The sequence below is a fragment of the Ambystoma mexicanum genome, chromosome 8 (assembly GCF_040938575.1).
Source record: "Ambystoma mexicanum isolate Mex_15411 chromosome 8, UKY_AmexF1_1, whole genome shotgun sequence".
NCBI lineage: Eukaryota > Metazoa > Chordata > Amphibia > Caudata > Ambystomatidae > Ambystoma > Ambystoma mexicanum.
In genome coordinates this window covers 822,083,077-822,102,293 of record NC_090929.1, presented here as the reverse complement: position 1 = coordinate 822,102,293, position 19,217 = coordinate 822,083,077, and the positions used below count along the sequence as shown (strand labels likewise).

The 19,217-nt window shown below is 47.1% G+C and overlaps 1 protein-coding gene across 7 annotated transcripts in view; it reads right to left on the bottom strand.

The window, feature by feature from the left end:
• USP54 (ubiquitin specific peptidase 54) overlaps positions 1-19,217 on the bottom strand; it is a 2,840,272-nt gene that overhangs the window by 568,441 nt on the left and 2,252,614 nt on the right. The gene's annotated exons all lie outside the window — the stretch shown is intronic.

Below are 19,217 nucleotides of genomic sequence, written 5' to 3'. Positions count from 1 at the left end.
AACCGAAGGGAAGCCATGTAGCTTAACCACGCCCTCCAGGAACACTTTTGCTAAAGTGGCTGCGTCTGGGAGGGCTTTGAGAGGAATAAAATGGGCCATCTTCGAGAATAAGTCCACAACTACAAGGATGGTGTTGAACCCTTGGCTTGGAGGTAGATCAATGATGAGGTCAAGGGAAAGAGTGTGCCATGGAACTGGAGGAATGTCCAATGGTTGCAGGAGACCAGATGGTTTTTGTTTCTGTGATTTATTTTGTGCGCAGACACCGCAGGACTGAATATACTGAATGACGTCCTTACGCCAGGTAGGCCACCAAAAGTTCTCTTTCACCTTAGCTAGGGTTTTGGCGATCCCAGGATGCCCTTCGATCAGTGAATCGTGATAGTTTGAAATAATATGCTGTTTTAATTCCTTCTTGTGTACATATAGGCAATCCCTAAAAAGGGGTAGATGGTCCTTGATGGTATATTGTTCCCCTTGCGTTTGCCATGCGAGGTAGGCATCAGGATTCATTGTCCGCTGGATTTCTTTTCATAGTTCTGCTTGTGTTAAGGCTGTGGTGATGCCCAAGAGTTTGTCTTCAGGTATAATAGGTACTGGGTCTGGAGTGGTATATACTATTTCATCTATGCCCATGCGAGATAAGGCATCCACCTTTCCGTTTCTGACTCCTGGTAGAAATGTGATTACATAATCATATTCGGTGAAGAAAAGGGTCCACCGTAATTGGCGCGAGGACTGGGCCTTGGCTGTTTTGAGATATTGCAGGTCTCAGTGGTCTGTGATGACTGTAATGGTGTGTCGGGCCCCCAGAAGGTAGTGCCTCCAGGCTTTAAAGGCGGATTTGATAGCCAGGAGTTCCTTGTCCCTGATGGCATAATTAATCTCTGGAGGTGAGAACTTTTTCGAACAGAAGGCCACAGGATGTAGCTGGCCGGTTTCCGGGTCTCTCTGTGAAAGGACAGCCCCCATTGCGAGACTGGACGCATCAGTTTCAACGACATAAGGGAGGTCTGGACGAGGATGTTGCAGGATTGGAGCGGAGGTAAACCTTCATTTAAGTTCCTAAAAGGCTTCTTCTGCTTCTTCGGTCCAAGCAAACCTTTTATTGTTTTTTCGTAATAGTACTGCAATTGGGTACAAAACCTGAGCGAAGTCTGGGATGAACCGGCGGTAGAAGTTTCGCAAAGCCCAGCATGCTTTGTACCCCTTTCAGAGACGTCGATGAAGGCCATTTCAGAATGGCATCTACCTTGTGCACTCCATTCTGATGCCTCCTGGAGTAAGGATACAACCAAGAAATTCTACTTTGGTGACATGAAAAAAACATTTTTCAAGCTTTGCAAACAAGCAATGTTGACGGAGCTTGGTGAGGAATGAACGAAAATGCCTGACATGCTCTTGTTCCGAGGCTGAGTATACTAAGATGTCGTCTATGTACACTAAGGGGCACACATCAATTAACTCCCTTAAGACGTCATTCATGAAATATTGGAATGCCGCAGGAGAATTGCATAACCCGAAGGGCATGACTTCATATTCAAACAAGCCGTACTTAGTACGGAATGAGGTCTTCCATTCATCTCCTTTTCTGACTCAGACCAGGTGGTACGCTCCTCGAAGGTCCAATTTGGTATACATCTGGGCATCTTTAACTTGGTCTAGCATCTCAGTGTTAAGTGGCAAAGGGTAGCGGTTCTTCACAGTGATCTGGTTCAATGCGCGGTAGTCAATACAGCTTCTCAATTCTCCTTCCTTTTTCAGTACGAAGAACAAAGGACTGGCTGCGGGGGACTTCGAAGGACGGATAAATCCGTTTGCAAAGTACTGGTCTAAGTAGGATTTCAAATGAAGGTTTTCTGGTTCTGTGAGAGCGTAGATCCTGCTGCAAAGGATTTGTGCACCAGGAACAAGGTCGATCTGACAGTCATAGGGCCTATGCGGCGGCAATGTATTGGCTTGGTCCTTTCGGAAAACATCCTGGAAATCATGGTATTCACTTGGCAAGGTATTAGTTGCTCCCAGGGTTGATCCTGTCGCTCCGGGAGTCATGGGGATACAGACGTCGGGTTTCTCCCCTTGGTAATAGCAGGCAGGGGAGCAGTCACTGGGGAAGGTTAATTTTCGTGCCCGCCAGTCTATCAAAGGGTTGTGAGCAACTAAGCATGGCATCCCTAGTATTAGCCTGAACTGAGGTGCCTTGATGAGATGTCCGTCCTGGCTGTTAGGCAGAATCCAGGGCAGTTCCCTTAGGGAGCACTGCCCCAGATTAGGACTACAGGTGAGAGTAATAAATCCCCTTTGGTATCAGTCTGTACCACAAAGATTTAGTTGGTAGCTGTGGCTGAGCAGTCAGACTTATCTCAAGAGGGAGATGAGCAGTATTCAGGGTTGACACAATAGGTAGTACAGTACTATGGAGCAAGGAAACACTGACCATGTTTTGTATTAAAAAAAGAGAATATATATTTATTTTATACACTTCTAAGTCAACACATAGATCACAGTTAATAAAGTAAGTTAGATTCAGTCAAAAGAAAATTATATACAACTCCCTATTCAAGGGTAGAAACGTTTGCGGTACAGTGAAAACTGAGCAAAACGGCACAGTGAAAACCTACTATAAATGGCACTCTACCAATTCAACGAAAGGGAGGGAAAGTACAAGTTAAACCAAAATATCTTCAGACACCCACTAGCAACTCTTCCCTGAAGTTTTGTGAACAAGTAATGCACAGTAACACTTTAACCAAAAGACAAGTGAATGAAAACTGAGCAAAATGGCACTCCACAAGTAAAAAGGAAGAGGTGTTTAGAAGATTTAGGTACATTAACCCATTTCTCATTGAAAACTAATATAGTGAGAGCAGATCTAACAAATCGGCCAGAGTCAATAGGGCTGAGCCAGAGTCAGTGGTACAGGACCAAGAGCTTAGGAGCAAAAATGTTCTTGTAGCTGCAGTCAAGTCTTTAGTAGAAAACTTTTGAAGAGGTAGATGCAAGGTGAAAGACAATGTTAAGAGAGAGGTCGGCCGACCCCCCAAGTAGTTAAAGGATTTAAAATACCTTTAGGGCTACCAAGGAGAAAGGGCGGCCTGGCGGAACAATGTACCTTAAACGTGGAGAAGTGGCTCCTGCGGTGGCGGTTGTTCCTGGTAGTTCCTGCAGGTCAAGGGGTCCAACAGAGGAAGAGAGGCTCTCGTCGTGGAGGAAAGTTCGAGTCGCTGCACTACCCAGGGATGAAACCAGCCGCGGTGCTGGCAAAGGAAGTTTAAAAGGTACGCTCCTTTTAATCGCGGTCCAGGTCGATAGCTGCCTGGCTATCCGTCCTTCAAGTGCGGGGCACTGTCGAGTCGACCAAGGCAGGTCCGAGGATGCGATAGGTGAACTGGTTGACCCCACCAGCTCAAGGGAAGGAGGCTTCTCCGCTGAAGATCTCCTCTCGTTGTGTGGAAGAAAAGTGGTGAGACGATCCGGCAGGGCTTCACCGGTGGTGTAGATGCTGAAGATGTCTCTAGCTTCTCTTCCCTTCGGTTCCGTAGTTCCAGTGGCGACGTCTTGCTCTTCCAGTCCTCAGGGCCCTGCTTTTATGCAGAAAGAGACCCATTCATACAGCCTAGCTGTCACTCACACATTGGAGTGGTCATCTTGGCAGGAGACCCTCCAGCCTATCAAGTTAGAGTGCGACCTGAGTTGCAGTGGCAACTCTGTCTGGGGGTTCTACTCCCTCTCCCAAACAACAGACCCACCCCAGACTCAGTGGCGCCAAAAGGACGAACAAAGGATCCCCGACCTGGGTTAGGAAAATGGAGTAAGACTCGAGAAAGAAGTTTTATCAAAGGTCTGGCAAATAAAACCTACCGGAGTAAAGTTATTAGTAAAGTTATTGTGCAGTAACACAGGGGTGTCATAGTGACCCCCAAACATAGACCCAATACCCTGGGACTGACTACTGTCTCCCAGGGCATGTAAAGTCACAATTGACTTTACTAGTCTTAAATTGTGAACATAACCAATACAAACCATCATATTGCGGAAGTACTGGTATGGGTAATTAGATTGCCCCTGGGTCTGTTTTTCGAGGGGGGGGCACTGTGCAGTCCCCCCTCGTCGAGTTTCTGGCTGGTGGCAGTGGTTACCACGTGAAATATTCCACCGGAATATTTCCAATGGGATTTTCCCATTCATTTTAAACGCAACACTTTTTTTGGTGTAATGTTAAAGATACCGCCAGGTTATTTATTTAATATTTATTCCCCGGTTGGGTCTTTTTGCCAGGACTCAGTTTTAAAATGGCGTTTGTGTTCGCTTCTGTAACTCCAACCCAACTCGAGCCCTTTGTTCCACTTTTGGCAGGCTTCTGCACAGAAACCTCCAAAAGTGGTGCCACTCTGTCTGGGTCTACAGGATGTGTGGGAGGGGGGAATAGGCACCCTGGACTGAGTTGCCTCAGCAACTCTAGTCGCACTCTTATGTGATTGGCCCAGTGGTGAGCCGCCTGGCTCACCACTTGGCATGTTTGAGTGACAGCTAGGACTGATGAATGAGGGTTTTCTGCATAAAAGCAGGGCTTTGGGGACTGGAACTTCAGAAGTCACCAGAGGACCTAAAGAATCCAAAGCGGGAGAAGCTGAGCTGACCTGCAACAACGAAACCACCGGTGGAGCCCTGCTGAACCGACTCACCACTTCCCAACAACAGAGAAGATCTTCTTCCTGGAGAGTCTTCTTCCTTTGAACTAGTGGGGTTAACCAGTTCGCCCTCTTTTCGCCTTCCTGGATCGTCTCGTGGTCGAATCGCCCGTGCCAAGCACCCCGGCGGCCGGATAGCCACGCTTCACCACTACCGTGAATAAAAGGGTAGTACCTTTTAACCGGGAAACTCCGCGCCTGGTTTCTTCCCTGGCAGTGCAACGACCTCCAGCTTTCCTGCACGTCGAGATCTCCTCTTCCCCTGGACGAAGCACCGACTTGCACCCGCTGCCAGGAACAACTGCCCCCGCTGGACCTTTCTCACCATTTCAGGTACTGTGTCCCGCCTGGTCTCCCTTGCAACAGACTGTTCAAGGTGTCCCGAAAATCCTTGACTCTCTATCCTGGGGTGACCTGAGACCTGTTAACTAACTTTTCTGAACTGATCCAACTCCGTTTTGAACTATCTGCAAAGACTTTTAAAGTGTACTTCAACTGTGTGATCTTGGGCACATTCCGCCTTGCTCTCTCCAAGAGTGTGTCAAGGAGTTCCCCCCTTCTCACCTGGGTCCGGTGTTTGCCGGTGACTTCTTCATTCGAACGCTCCTGGTCTTGAACAGCGCTGCTCGAGTCTCGTCTGAGTCCAGGTTGCGTTTAGTTCCGGGATCGCGGAGTCCAGGAATCCAGGGGACTGGGAAAGGCTAGAAATGCTTGGAACCAGGAAGGGGGAAAGGGACAGGAGTGGGTAATAGCACTGGGACAAAGGAAACAATACCGCGAGCTACGAACACACGCCTGGGCTACTCTGCAATAGCATTGAGACGCGCGGAGCCGCGGAAGGCGTGGTCTATAAATAGATCACGCCGCGTTCAGCGCATGGAGCGAGCAAGGGCTTCAGCTCTGGATGGCCATGTTGGAAGAAGTACGGAATGTAAGCCCCGTTGAGACAAGGACCAGGAGGTCCAAAAGGGGCGTTATCTGAAGTTCATGACAGCATGCCTCTTCCAAAGGCCTTTCCCTCCAGGTTTGCCCAGGTGTATTAGGTGAAATCTCCTGAGCAACCGAGGAGCCTTGATATTTGAAATAGGTTCCCAGGTCCCTTCGCTAGGAGGATATCCTTTCCACTCCACTAGGTATTGAAGATGGCCCCGCTTATACCTGGAGTCACAAATCCGGGACACCTCATATTCCAGTTGGTTGTCAACCAGTAGAGGAGGTGGTCTACTGGATTTTCGAGAGGATTGGATGTAGGGTTTCAATAGGGATGTGTGAAAAACTGGATGAATTATTTTCCAGGAGTCAGGTAGCTTGATTCAATATGAGACCGGATTGATAATCTCCTTGATGGGAAATGGACCATAGTAGCGGGGAGCCAGCTTGTTTGGTCGTAAGTGTTGGGGAAGTAGTTTTGATGACAACCACACTCGGTCACCGACCGTATAGGAAGGACCAGGTCTTCTCTTGGAATCCGCATACCTCTTGGTCTGTAATCTGGCATTCTCTAAGTGTTCTTTAGCCTCCCGGTGAATGTTGATAAGAGTTTCGATCCAGGAGTCAACGGTAGGTACTGGTGTAGGATAAGGAAGAACCAAGGGTAAGACCGATGGATGGAACCCCTGGCTACAATAAAAGGGGCTGATCTGTAGCGCTGAGTGTTCGGAGTTGTTGTAAGCGAATTCCGCAACGGGTATCAGGAGTTTGCGGAATTGGTAGCGAAACATCGGAGATATTGTTCCAGGGTCTGATTTGCACGTTCGGTGGCTCCGTTGGTTTGGGGGTGATATCCTGAAGAGAGGGCACGTTGGATTCCTAGTACCCGACAGAGGTGTTTCCAGAATTGTGAAATGTATTGGGGACCCCAGTCAGATATGATCTTGGAAGGAAGCACATGTAGTCGGAAAATGTGTTCCAGAAATATTCCAGCTAGCTCTGAAGAGGAGGGTAGTTTCATCAGTGGCGTAAAATGAGCCAAATGGGTAAACAAATCTATGGTGACCATGATGGTAGTATATCCTCGGGAAGGTGGTAACTCCATTATGAAGTCTGTAGCAATGATTTCCCATGGTTTAGAGGGTAGAGTGGGCTGCAGAAGAAGACCCACCAGTCTCTTGTTATCATGTTTATTTTGGGCACAGGTTATACAAGCCTGGATGTATTGCTGCACGTCAGACTTCATTTTAGGCCACCAGAACTGTCTCTGTATAAGACGGAGGGTGTTGGTGATACCTCGGTGCCCGGAATGGAGTGTGTCATGACAAAGGTTTATTATTTTTTGCTATAACCTCCGTGTAGGAATGAGTAGTGCATTGTCCTTGAATAAGTAGCCTTCCTTGGCTCTTAATTTCCAGAGATTTCGTGTTAAAATGTCCTTCCATAATTCCGAGGATTGAGTTTGCGATCGGACTTCTTCCAGGAGATCAACTGCTTGGGCTACGAAGATCGTGGGAGAGAACATTTTAGGAAATGCCTTATCTTCAGTGGTCACGTAGTCAGGACGGCGAGACAAGGCGTCAGCGATCAGGTTCTGTGATCCAGGGACATGGGTAATGTGGAACTGATACTGGGCAAAAAAGTAGGCCCAACGTGCCTGACGACTGTTCCTGCACTCCAGTGACTGTAGAATCTGAAGGTTTCGATGATCAGTACGGACTTGGACAGGATGTCTGGCTCCCAGAAGTAGGTGTCGCCATTCAGTGAAGGCTTGGCGAATGGCTAAGAGTTCCTTTTCCAGGACGGAGTAGTGTGTTTCACTAGGAGTTACGGTTCTTGACAGATAAGCAACGGGGTGTTCCAAATCGTCCTCCATCTTCTGCTTCAACACTGCTCCTATAGCGTAATTAGAGGCATCCGTTTCCACTAAAAAGGGTCGACTTGTATCGGGTTGAGCCAAAATGGGAGCTTGTGTGAACTCAGTCTTTAAACGCTGGAATGCAGTTTCTTGGAATGTTGACCAGACAAATGGGGTGTCCTTCTTTAGCAGAGCCACTATGAGTTGTACAATCTCGGAAAAGGTGGCTATGAACTTCCGGTAGAAATTGGCTAGTCCTAGGAAGGATTGGATTTGTTTCACGGACGTGGGAGTAGGCCAGGCGAGAATGGCCTTTACTTTTGAAGGGTCCATGCCAATCCCCTCTGGACTATGGATAAATCCCAGACAGTGCAGCGAGGTAACGTGCAACAAACATTTTTCAGGCTTGGCTAAAAGGTGATGTTCCTGGAGTCTTTGTAGAACTGCCTTAACATGTCCTTCATGCTTCAGAGGGTCCTTGGAAAAAATCAATATGTCATCCTGATAGACAATGACGAAGAGAAACAACATATCAGAGAACACCCTATCCATAAAATGTTGGAATACTGCTGGGGCATTGGCTAGTCCAAAGGGCATGACCAGGTACTCGTAGTGGCCAAAGGGTGTTCTAAAGGCGGTCTTCCACTCGTCTCCTTCGCGGATACAGATCAAATGGTAGGCAACCCTGAGATCCAATTTGGTGAATATTACGGCTCCTCTCACAGCTTCCAGGATATCCGAGATCAGGGGCAGTGGGTACCGGTCTTTGAGGGTGCATTGATTTAAGCCACGATAGTCGAGGCACGGTCTGAGTTCCTTGGTGTCCTTCTTGGGAAAAAAGAACAACGAAGCACCCGCTGGAGATTGAGGGTCTTATGGTGCCGTTTTCAAGATTAGTGTCTAGGTATTCCCGAAGGGCCCTTTTCTCGGGTTCGGAAAGAATGAACATTCTGCCGAAAGGAATTACAGCTGAGGGATCCGTGTCTATGGCACAGTCTTCGGGCCTGTGAGGGGTTAAGGCCTGGACTATGGCAGTAGAAAATACATCAGCATATCCCTGATAGGCCTCTGGAACGTGTATGATATTGGAAACCATGAGTGGTGTTTCTTGGTCTCTTGGTGGTTCTTTAGGAGTTACCGAGGAGGGATCCAGGGATAGACAGTGGGACATACGGAACTCTGAGCCCAGGAATAATGATCCTGCTGTCCAATTGATATACGGATTGTGCTTTTGTAACTAGGGCATGCCCAAAACCATGGGGTAATGGGCTGACTTAATGATGTCAAATGTAATCCGCTCTTGATGATTGTTTATGGAAAGTTGGATCTCTTTAGTCTGCAGGCTTATGGGTCCAGAAGAAAGGGGTCTTCCGTCAATTGCTTCCACCGGCTGCATGGTGTTTCGTGTCTCGTACGGAATATGATGACTAACAACCCAGTCTTGATCAATGAAAATTCCCATAGCTCCGCAGTCTACCAAGGCCAGAATGGGATAGGTCTTGTCTTTGGAGGGCGACAGGAAGGCCTGTAGTATCACCAAACTGTTTTGTCCAGGAGAGTTCAAGGATGGAATTAATGTGGAGCAAACATCTCTCTCCCGAATCTCTGCTCCATTTAAGATCGTGAGCTGGCGTTTCCCGAACGCCGAGGAGGTGCCAGAGGACCTTCCCTGACCAAATCTTTGTCTGAAGCCCAATACATACACAAACCCGTATGGATCCTTCTCAATCTTTCTTGAGGTGATATGGGTCCACGAAAGGCTCCAATTTGCATGGGTTCAGGTTCTGGGGCTGGACTTGGGTTTGCGTCCGTTCTGGCTGTGCTCTCAAAGGACGTCTTGGGTGGGTTTCCCTTGGATTTCTTCCTTTCAGCCTTCCTTTCCTGGATGCGAAAGTCTATTTGCAAGGCCAGGTCCATTAATGCTTGGAATGAATTTGGTCTGGCCACCCTGGCCAGTTCATCCTTGATCTCATTGTTTAGGCCTCTCCTGAACAGGGTAAAACTAGCCTCAGAGGACCAGTCTGCTTCCTTGGCCAATTGTTTAAATCTGGTCACATAAGTGAGCATATCTTGGGAGCCCTGTTGAAAGTCTAGCAAGCGTTCTTGGGCAGTATAGACCTGCTCTGGACGGTCCAACATGCCTTTAAGAGCCTGTATGAACCCATCGTAGTCGTCTAGGAGGGCATCGCCGGAGTTAACAAGGGGTGTTGCCCAAGTTAAGGCGTTGCCGGAAAGGTGGGATATCATGAAACCCACCTTAGCCCTAGGAGTCGAGAAATAATAGGGCTTAAAGGTAAAGTGGACCAGGCATGAATCCAGGAATCCGTGGAGCGTTTTTGCCGAACCAGCATACTTGTCAACAATACCGCCCAACAGGGCACCCTCCTTTGTAGCAGAATCCCGGGATAAGACCAAATGTTTGAGCGCAGCGTTTTCCGCCTTAAGATTTTGAACCGCGGTTGATAGTTCTTGCATGCGTCGCATTAAGTCCTGCACGGCGGCTTCCATCTCGTTTTTAGGTTCGATCGGGTGGCGTCTAAAACTGTCAAGGACTTCCCCCCCTTCTCACCTGGGTCCGGTGTTTGCCGGTGACTTCGATCGCTGGCTTCTTGCGAACGCTCCTGGTCTTGAACAGCGCTGCTCGAGTCTCGTCTGGTTCCAGGTTGCCTTTAGTTCTGGGATCGCGGAGTCCAGGAATCCGGGAGACTGGGAAAGGCTAGAAATGCTCGGAAACAGGAAGGGGGAAAGGGACAGGAGTGGGTAATAGCACTGGGACAAAGGAAATACCACGAGCTACGAACACACGTCTGGGCTACTCTGCAATAGCATTGAGACGCGCGGAGCCGCGGAAGGCGTGATCTATAAATAGATCACGCCGCGTTCAGTGCATGGAGCGAGCAAGGGCTTCAGCTCTGGACGGCCATGTTGGAAGTAGTACGGAATGTAAGCCCCGTTGAGACAAGGACCAGGAGGTCCAAAAGGGGCGTGATCTGAAGTTCATGACAGAGTGGGCCTGGCTTATGAACTTTTTGCTCTACAGTAGGCCCTGCCTTTCTTGACTTGCTGTGGTTCTTTTAAAAGTGTTGGTATTGTGTGCTTTACTATTTCTGCCTTTTCCCTCCCTTTTTAAATAATTATTGGAGTGCCATCTTGGTTAAGCGCTCACCCCTGTGTTGATAATAAGTGGTGTTCTTTTCCTAAGACTTGTCGAATAATTAATCAGGGAGGTGTATATATTTCTAGTGGCTGTGTTTGAACTTACTTGACATATTAGTGCCAGTGTATTTTTACAAGTGTGTTTTTTAAACAAATAATTATATACTTTTATACCAAAGCTCTGGTCAGTGTTTGCTTGTGCTACTATATTTCTGTACCTAATGTGTATACTCTATATACTGCCTAACTCTTCTTGAGAGAAGTCTGACTGCTCAGCCACAGCTACCAGGTAAATCTGGATGGTACAGACTGCTACCAATTGGGTTTACTGCCAACACCTGTAGTCCTAAACTTTTTGCAGTGGTCCCTAAGGGAATTGCACAGGTTTCTGCCTAACACTGGTGTACAGCGGTGGGATTTGTATTGAGTATACATTTTAGTGTGCTTATAGATACCTTAGTGCAACTAACCACAAAGCTTAGCACTAAAAAGTTTATTTTCTAACCTGTCAACTATGGAAAGTTAAAGTCAAGAGTCCCTTGCTACAAAAACTGCTGATTGTTTAAGAGTTCTCTGTAAGCATGAGAATCGCCTGACTAAAGGCAAGAAAATTGATCTAATAGAAAGATTGTTAGCAAACCAAAGTCTGGGTGGTGGTTCAGAGGAACCCACTCTCCCAGAGAATGTAGATAACAGTAATGATATGGATATTGATCAAAGTATTGATAATCCTGAGGAAGAGTCAGAAGAGGAGGGTGAGACTGCTGTGACTGTCCCCCCTGGGCCCCTTTCTGCTCTACCAGCTGTACCTACTGGACCTTTACCAGGTCCCAACTTTAGTCCTCAATGTCTTGAACTAGACAAAAATGAAGCTTGAATTAGAATTCAAGAAACTAACTGCCCAATCTGAACTAAGACACAGAGAACTGCAGCTCAAACATGAGCAATCTGAACTAAGGCGCAGAGAGATGGAGCTTAACCATGAACTAGAAATGAAAAAACTGTCTGTGGAAAGTGCTTCTCTCCCCGGATCCTATAGGAGTTCCAGTCCCAAAAGACCCCGGATGCCTAAAGAGATTGTGGGTATGTATGAGCCTAAGTTGGATGTGTTGGATTGGTTGGCTATGTTTGAGCATAATCATGGGCTCCAGGACATCTCAGGGAATGAGTTACCTCCCTGGTTGTTTTCTAGGCTCCCCCCTGTTGCATCTGATGTGGTAATGGAGTTGGGGGAGGTGGATAAGAAGGATTATGAATGTGTGAAGCTAGCTTTGATAGCTAGATTTGGGAAGACTCCTTCCAAGTACCTTAAGAGGTTTAGGACCCTCAAAAAGCATGATGGTACCCCTTGGGCTACCTGGGTGAGTGAAAGTTTGAAGAACCTAGAGGGATGGATTAAGGGTTACAAGGTGAACACTTATGAGGGAATGAAGAATCTTGTGATGTTGGAGTCAATTTATGATGCCTGCTCTCCTGAGCTCAGACAGCACTTGGCTGATTCAAAGGAATTAGATTCCAGAAAACTAGCTAAGGCTGCTGACTTGTGGGTTGCCAACAGGGCTACTCACAAGGCCTCTGGGGCAACTCAGAAAAAGGATGAGGGGAAACAGCCTAAAAAGGACTCCAAAGAGAATTCTAATAATTCCAATCCCAAAGAGGGCCCCAAACAAAACAATAAGGGTAAGCCACAAGGGAAACCGAATCAGGCTAGTGTACCTCCTGGTGCCAAACCAGAAGGAGGTCAGAGCAAGCCACCATTCCAAAAAGCATTTGGTAAATGCTATTTTTGTAGCTCGCCTGACCATGTGAAAGGGGATCCCAGATGTAAGGGTAAACCTTCAGGGGTCCACACTGTCTCCTTAGCCTTCGCTCCAGAGGAGGATGTACAGATGGCCCGTGGAAACTTTCTACTACTGGCTGATGATCCCATTGGAGTCTCAGCCAGTGTTTCTTTAGTGTCTCTGGGGTTGTGGGAACAACAGAATTTAGATGTATATAATTCTATCCCAGATAATACTAAAGAGTATTATAAGGACAGTGTCCAGGTGAATGGCCAGGAGACTCCTGCCATTAGGGACACTGGGGCCAGTATAACTGGTGGATAAATCATTTTTTCATGCAGAGGATATTGCTAAGGCACCCAAACGCCTCACCAAGTTAGCTGGAGGGCCTGTGCAGATGCTTCCCCAATTACCAGTTCTCATCCAGTGTAATGACATGACTGTGAAGATACCTGTCAGCATACAAAGTGAGGTACCAGGAAGGGTTCTGTTGGGAAATGACCTGAAGACTCTTGGAGTAGTGTCACATACCCCCAGACCTCCTAGTGAAATGTTACAGGAGCTCACCAGACCTGCAAGGGAGAGAACCATGATAGGTACTCCCAAGGAGATGATGAAGAAGGATATCACTCCTACTCCACTGGAGTTACAACTTGCTATCTCTGAACAACAAGAAGCAAAGGGGAAACCCAAGACTTCTAAGACACAGCCAACAACAAGCACTCCAGTGCTTCCAACAAGGACTTCCCCTAGGTTGTCCAAAGTTAAACCTGTAACTCCACCTCCAGCTGAGGCTGAGAGGCAGGTACAACCCTGTGTGGTTGAGCTAGACTCTGAAGATGAGCTAGTGGAAGGCCAAGAACTCATTGGAGATCTGGATCCTGTTGACCATCCTGAGCTGCAGTCTTTACTGGCAGAAGGTGGACCCAACAGGGCAGACTTCAGTAGGGGACAGAGGGAATGTCCAACTCTGGAAGGTCTTCGTCATCAGGCAGCTTCTCAGGCTGATGGGCAAGAGCCTGGGAAGTATAGGTTGCACTGGGAAGATGGCCTCTTCTACAGTGAACCGACTGAGTCTGCACCTGGACACTACAAGCGGCTTGTAATACCTCAAGAAAACAGACAACAGTTCTTGCAACTAGCCCATGAGATTCCTTTGGCTGGTCACTTGAGTTTCAAGAAAACCAAAGAAAGGCTCTCACTCTACTTTTATTGGACAAAGATGGCTGCTGAGGTAGATAAGTTTTGCAAGAGCTGCACACCTGCCAAACATCTGGTAAGGTTGGTTCCAAGAATGTGGCACCTTTAGTGCCTCTCCCAGTAGTGGGAGTCCCATTTGAGAGGGTAGGGATTGACATTGTTGGTCCCCTTGATCCTCCATCCTCCTCAGGCAACAGGTTTATCCTTGTTGTAGTAGACCATGCTACTAGATACCCTGAGGCAATTCCTATGAGGACTGTTACAGCGCAGGCTGTGGCTAAGGCCCTCCTTGGTATTTTTACCAGGGTTGGGTTTCCTAAGGAAGTAATCTCTGACAGGGGGTCAAATTTGATGTCCCACTACAAGAAAGCCATGTGGAAAACCTGTGGAGTTACTTACAAGTTCTCAACTGCATACCACCCTCAGACAAACGGATGGGTAGAAAGGTTCAACAGATCCAAGAAGAGCATGATAGGTGCTTTAGAAGATCCCCTTAAAATAAAGTGGGACCTTCTACTGCCATGCCTTCTCTTTGCATATAGAGAAGTCCCTCAGGAGGGAGTAGATTATTCTCCCTTTGACCTTCTTTATGGCCATCCAGTCAGAGGTCCATTGGCCCTGATTAAGGAGGGGTTGGAGAGTGCTCCTTCCCCCAAGCCAGTCAGAGTGACTGACTATGTGGTAGGTCTCCAGAGGAGAATGTCACACATGATGGCAGAAGCTAGTCATAACCTGAAAGCAGGACAAGCAATGGTCAAGCATTGGCATGATCAAAAGGCTAAAATGGTTGAGTTCACTCAAGACCAGCTAGTTCTAGTTATGATCCCAACAAGGCAGAGGGCCTTGCAAGATAAATGGATGGGACTCTTCAAGGTTGTGGGTAAACTTGGAGAGGTGAACGATCTGGTGGACTTGGGCAATCCCAAGGAGGCTCCCAGAGTCTTCCACACCAACAGACTAAAGGCGTATGTCTCCAGGCCTGAAGTAGGAGCCTTGCTTCTAGCTTCAACATCAGAGGAAGAAGAGAGTGAAGCTCTCCCTGATCTCCTCAGAGGCTTACCCTTGGATGAAAAGATTGAAGGAGTAAATCTCTCTTCAAATCTGACACCTGAGCAACAAGAGGAGTGCAAATCTATGTTAAATCAGTTTGCCTTCCTGTTCTCACTTTCACCAGGCTTGACCCCTTGGGGCCAGCATGATATACTCACTGGTGATTGTCTGCCCGTCAAAAGCAGAGGATACAGAATGTCAGAAAATGTGAGATCCTGCATCAAAGGGTAGGTCAGCAAGATGCTTGACCTCGGGGTAATAGAGCCCTCTACTAGTCCATGGTCTAGCCCAGTTGTGTTAGTACCAAAGGCAGTATCCAAAGAATTGAGATTCTGTGTGGATTATAGTGCTCTTAATGCAGTCACCAAGACTGATGCCCACCATTTGCCTAGAACAGATGAGTTGGTGGATAGAGTTGGTGCAGCCAAGTTCCTCAGCACATTTGATCTAACCTCAGGCTATTGGCAAATAGCCCTGACGGACCATGCCAAGGAGAAAACTGCATTTTCTACCCCAGTTGGCTTATACCAATTTAAGGTTATGCCTTTTGGACTGAAAAATGCACCTGCAACATTCCAAAGGATGGTAATTCAGGTTCTGGCTGGGATGGAGGACTTCTGCATGGCATAGTTGGATGACATTGCAGTGTTCAGCCACTCCTGGGAAGAGCATGTTAACCACCTAGGACATGTTTTGCAGGCTCTTGGGAAGGCCAACCTGACCATAAAGGCAAGCAAATGCCAGACTGGACAGAGTAAGGTGGTCTACCTTGGGCATGAGGCAGGAGGTGGAGAAATAAGGCCTTTGCTCAGTATATTGAAGCTGTGCAAAATTGGACAACACCTACTACTCAAATCCAGGTGAGAGCCGTCCTAGGCCTCACTGGGTATTACAGGAATTTCATTGAGAACTATGGGACCTTAGCTTCTCCACTGAATGTAATCTCCTCTCCAAAATTCCCTAAGAAGGTCAAATGGAATGAGGAGCACAATCAGGCCTTTGAAAACCTAAAGAAACCAGTACTGAGAGCTCCTGACTACCACCAAACTTTCATTGTACATACAGATGCTTCTAATGTAGGTACAAGTGCAGTCCTTAGCCAACTGGATGAGAAAGGTAGGGAGCACCCCATTTGCTTCATCAGCAGAAAGCTAAAGGATCCTAAAACAAGGTGGGCAACAATTGAAAGAGAATGTTTTGCTATTGTGTAGGCAATGAAGAAGTTTAGGCCATACTTGTATGGTTCTACTTTTGTCATTCAGACTGACCACCAACCCTTGAGATGTTTGATGCAAATGAAGGGGGAAAACCCAAAACTATTGAGATGGTCAATCTGCCTTCAAGGGTTTGATTTCACCACTGAGCACAGGTCAGGATGTCACCACCAAAATGCTGATGGTCTCTCTAGGATGTATGTCATCGACTAGAGGTATGAGATTCATCCAGGAGTGGATTAAATTCACCTGTCCCTTAGTCTGGGGGGGGGCGAGTGTTAGGGAAAATTCTCTGTATAGGCTAATTTTACATAGTGAGTCCCCCAGGGGTTTATTTTTTTCTCCTGCTAAGAGTGAGACTTTTTTTCTCCCACTCTTAGGCATGATTTGAGAATGTCCTTTGACTTTGTAATGTGTTTTATGGGCTATGGGGTCTTTTACTCCATAGGGTTTCATGTGTTTTTGGTAAGAGTGTTACACAGCACCCTCAGTGCAGTAACACAGGGGTGTCATAGTGACCCCCAAACATAGACTTCATACCCTACAATATGATGGTTTGTACTGGTTTCTGTTCATAATTTGGGACTAGCAAAGCCAATGGTGACTTTACATGCCCTGGCAGACAGTAGTCAGTCCCAGGGTATGGAGTCTATGTTGGGGGGTTGCTACGACGCCCCTGGGTTACGGCACGGAGGGTGTTGTGTAACCCACGTCAAAAAACCACATGAGACCCTATGGAGTAAAAGACCCCATAGCCCATAACACACATGGAAAGTTAAGGGAACACCTCAAATCATGTCTAAGAGTGGGAGCAAAAGAATCTCACTCTTAGCAGGAGAGAAAAAAATAAACCCCAAAAATCCAGCAAAGCTGCTGGGGGACTCACTAGGTTGGGGAAATTAGCCTTACAGAGAATTCTACCTAACACTTGACCCCCCAGACCAAGGGACAGGAGGATTTAATCCACTCCTGGATGAACCTCATACCTCTAGTCGATGATATACATCCTAGAGAGTCAATCAGCATTTTGATGGTGACACCTGACCTATGCTCAATGGTGAAATCAAACCCTTGTAGGCAGATTGACCATCTCAATAGTTTTGGATTTTCTCCCTCAAAGGTTGGTGGTCAGTCTGAATAACAAAAGTAGAACCATACAAGTATGGCCTAAACTTCTTCAGTGCCCACACAATAGCAAAGCATTCTCTTTCGATTGTTGCCCACCTTGTCTCAGGATCCTTCAGTTTTTTACTGATGAAGCAAATGGGGTGCTCCCTACCCTTCTCATCCAGTTGGCTAAGGACTGCACCTATACCTATATTAGAAGCATCTGTCTGCACAATGAAAGTTTGGTGGTAGTCAGGAGCTCTCAGTACTGGTGCTTGACAAAGAGCTTTCTTCAGGTTTTCAAAGGCGTAATTGCATTCCTCATTCCATTCGACCTTCTCAGGGAATTTTGGAGAGGAGATCACATTCAGTGGAGGAGCTATGGTCCCATAGTTCTGATTGAAATTCCTGTAATACCCAGTGAGGCCTAGGAAAGCTCTCACCTGGGTTTGAGTAGTAGGTGTTGTCCAATTTTGCACAGCTTCAATCTTACTGAGCAAAGGCCGTATTTCTCCACCTCTTACCTCATGCCCAAGGCAGACCACCTTACTCTGACCAATTTAGCATGTACTTGCCTTTATGGTCAGATTGGCCTGTCCAAGAGCCTGCAAAACATATCCTAAGTGGTTCACATGTTCTTCCCAGGTTTGGCTGAATACTGCAATTTCATCCAAGTATGCCATGCAGAAGTCCTCCATCCCATTCAGAACCTGATTCACCATTCTTTGGAATGTAGCAGGTGCATTCTTCAATCCAAAAGGCATAACCTTAAATTGGTATAAGCCAACTGGGGTAGAAAATGCAGTCTTTTCCTTGGCATGGTCTGTCAGGGCTATTTGCCAATAGCCTGACGTAAGGTCAAATGTGCTGAGGAACTTGGCTGAACCAAGTCTATCCACCAACTCATCTGTCCTTGGCAAAGGGTGGGCATCAGTCTTGGTGACTGCATTAAGAGCTCTATAGTCCATGCAGAATCTCAATTATTTGGATCCTGCCTTTGGTACTAACACAACTGGGCTAGACCATGGGCTAGTAGAGGGCTCTATTACCCCGAGATCAAGCACCTTCTTGACCTCCCCTTTAATGTGGGTCCTTACATTTTCTGACATTCTATATCCTCTGCTTTTGACTGGCAGGCAGTCACCAGTGAGTATATCATGCTGCCCCCAAGGGGTCAAGCCTGGTGAAAGTGAGAACAGAGAGGCAAACTGATTTAACATGGCTTTGCACTCTTCTTGTTGCTCAGGTGTCAGATTTGAAGAGAGATTTACTCCTTCAATCTTTTCGTCCAAGGGTAAGACTCTGAGGAGATCAGGTAGAGATTCGCTCTCTTCTTCCTCTTCTGTTGAAGCTAGCAGCAAGGCTCCAACTTCAGGTCTGGAGACATACGCCTTTAGTCGGTTGGTGTGGAAGACTCTAGGAGCCTCCTTGGGATTGCCCAAGTTCACCAGATAGTTCACCTCTCCAAGTTTACCCACAACCTTGAAGGGTCCCATCCATTTATCTTGCAAGGCCATCTGCCTTGTTGGGATCGTAACTAGAACTAGCTGGTCTTGAATGACCTCAACCATGTTAGCCTTCTGGTCATGCCAATGCTTGACCAGGGCTTGTCCAGCTTTCAGGTTATCACTAGCTTCTGCCATCATTTGTGACCATAGAGAAGTTCAAAGGGAGAATAACCTACTCCCTCCTGAGGGACTTCTCTATAAGCAAAGAGAAGGCACGGCAATAGAAGGTCCCACTTTCTTTTAAGGGGATCCTCTAAAGCACCTATCATACTCTTCATGGTTCTGTTGAACCTTCTGTTGAACCTTTCCACCAACCCATTTGTCTGAGGGTGGTAGGCGGTAGAGAACTTGTAAGTAATTCCACAGGTTTTCCACATGGCTTTCATGTAGTGGGACATAAAATTTGACGCCCTGTCAGAGATTACTTCCTTAGGAAACCCAACCCTGGTAAAAATACCAAGGAGGGCCTTAGCGACAGCATGAGCTGTAACAGTCCTCAAAGGAATTGCTTCAGGGTATCTAGTAGCATGGTCTACTACAACAAGGATAAACCTGTTGCCTGAGGAGTTTGGGGGATCAAGGGGACCATCAATGTCAATCCCTACCCTCTCAAATGAGACTCCCACTACTGGGAGAGGCACTAAAGGTGCCACATTCTTGGACCCAACCTTACCAGAAGTCTGGCAGGTATGGCAGCTCTTGCAAAACTTATCTACCTCAGA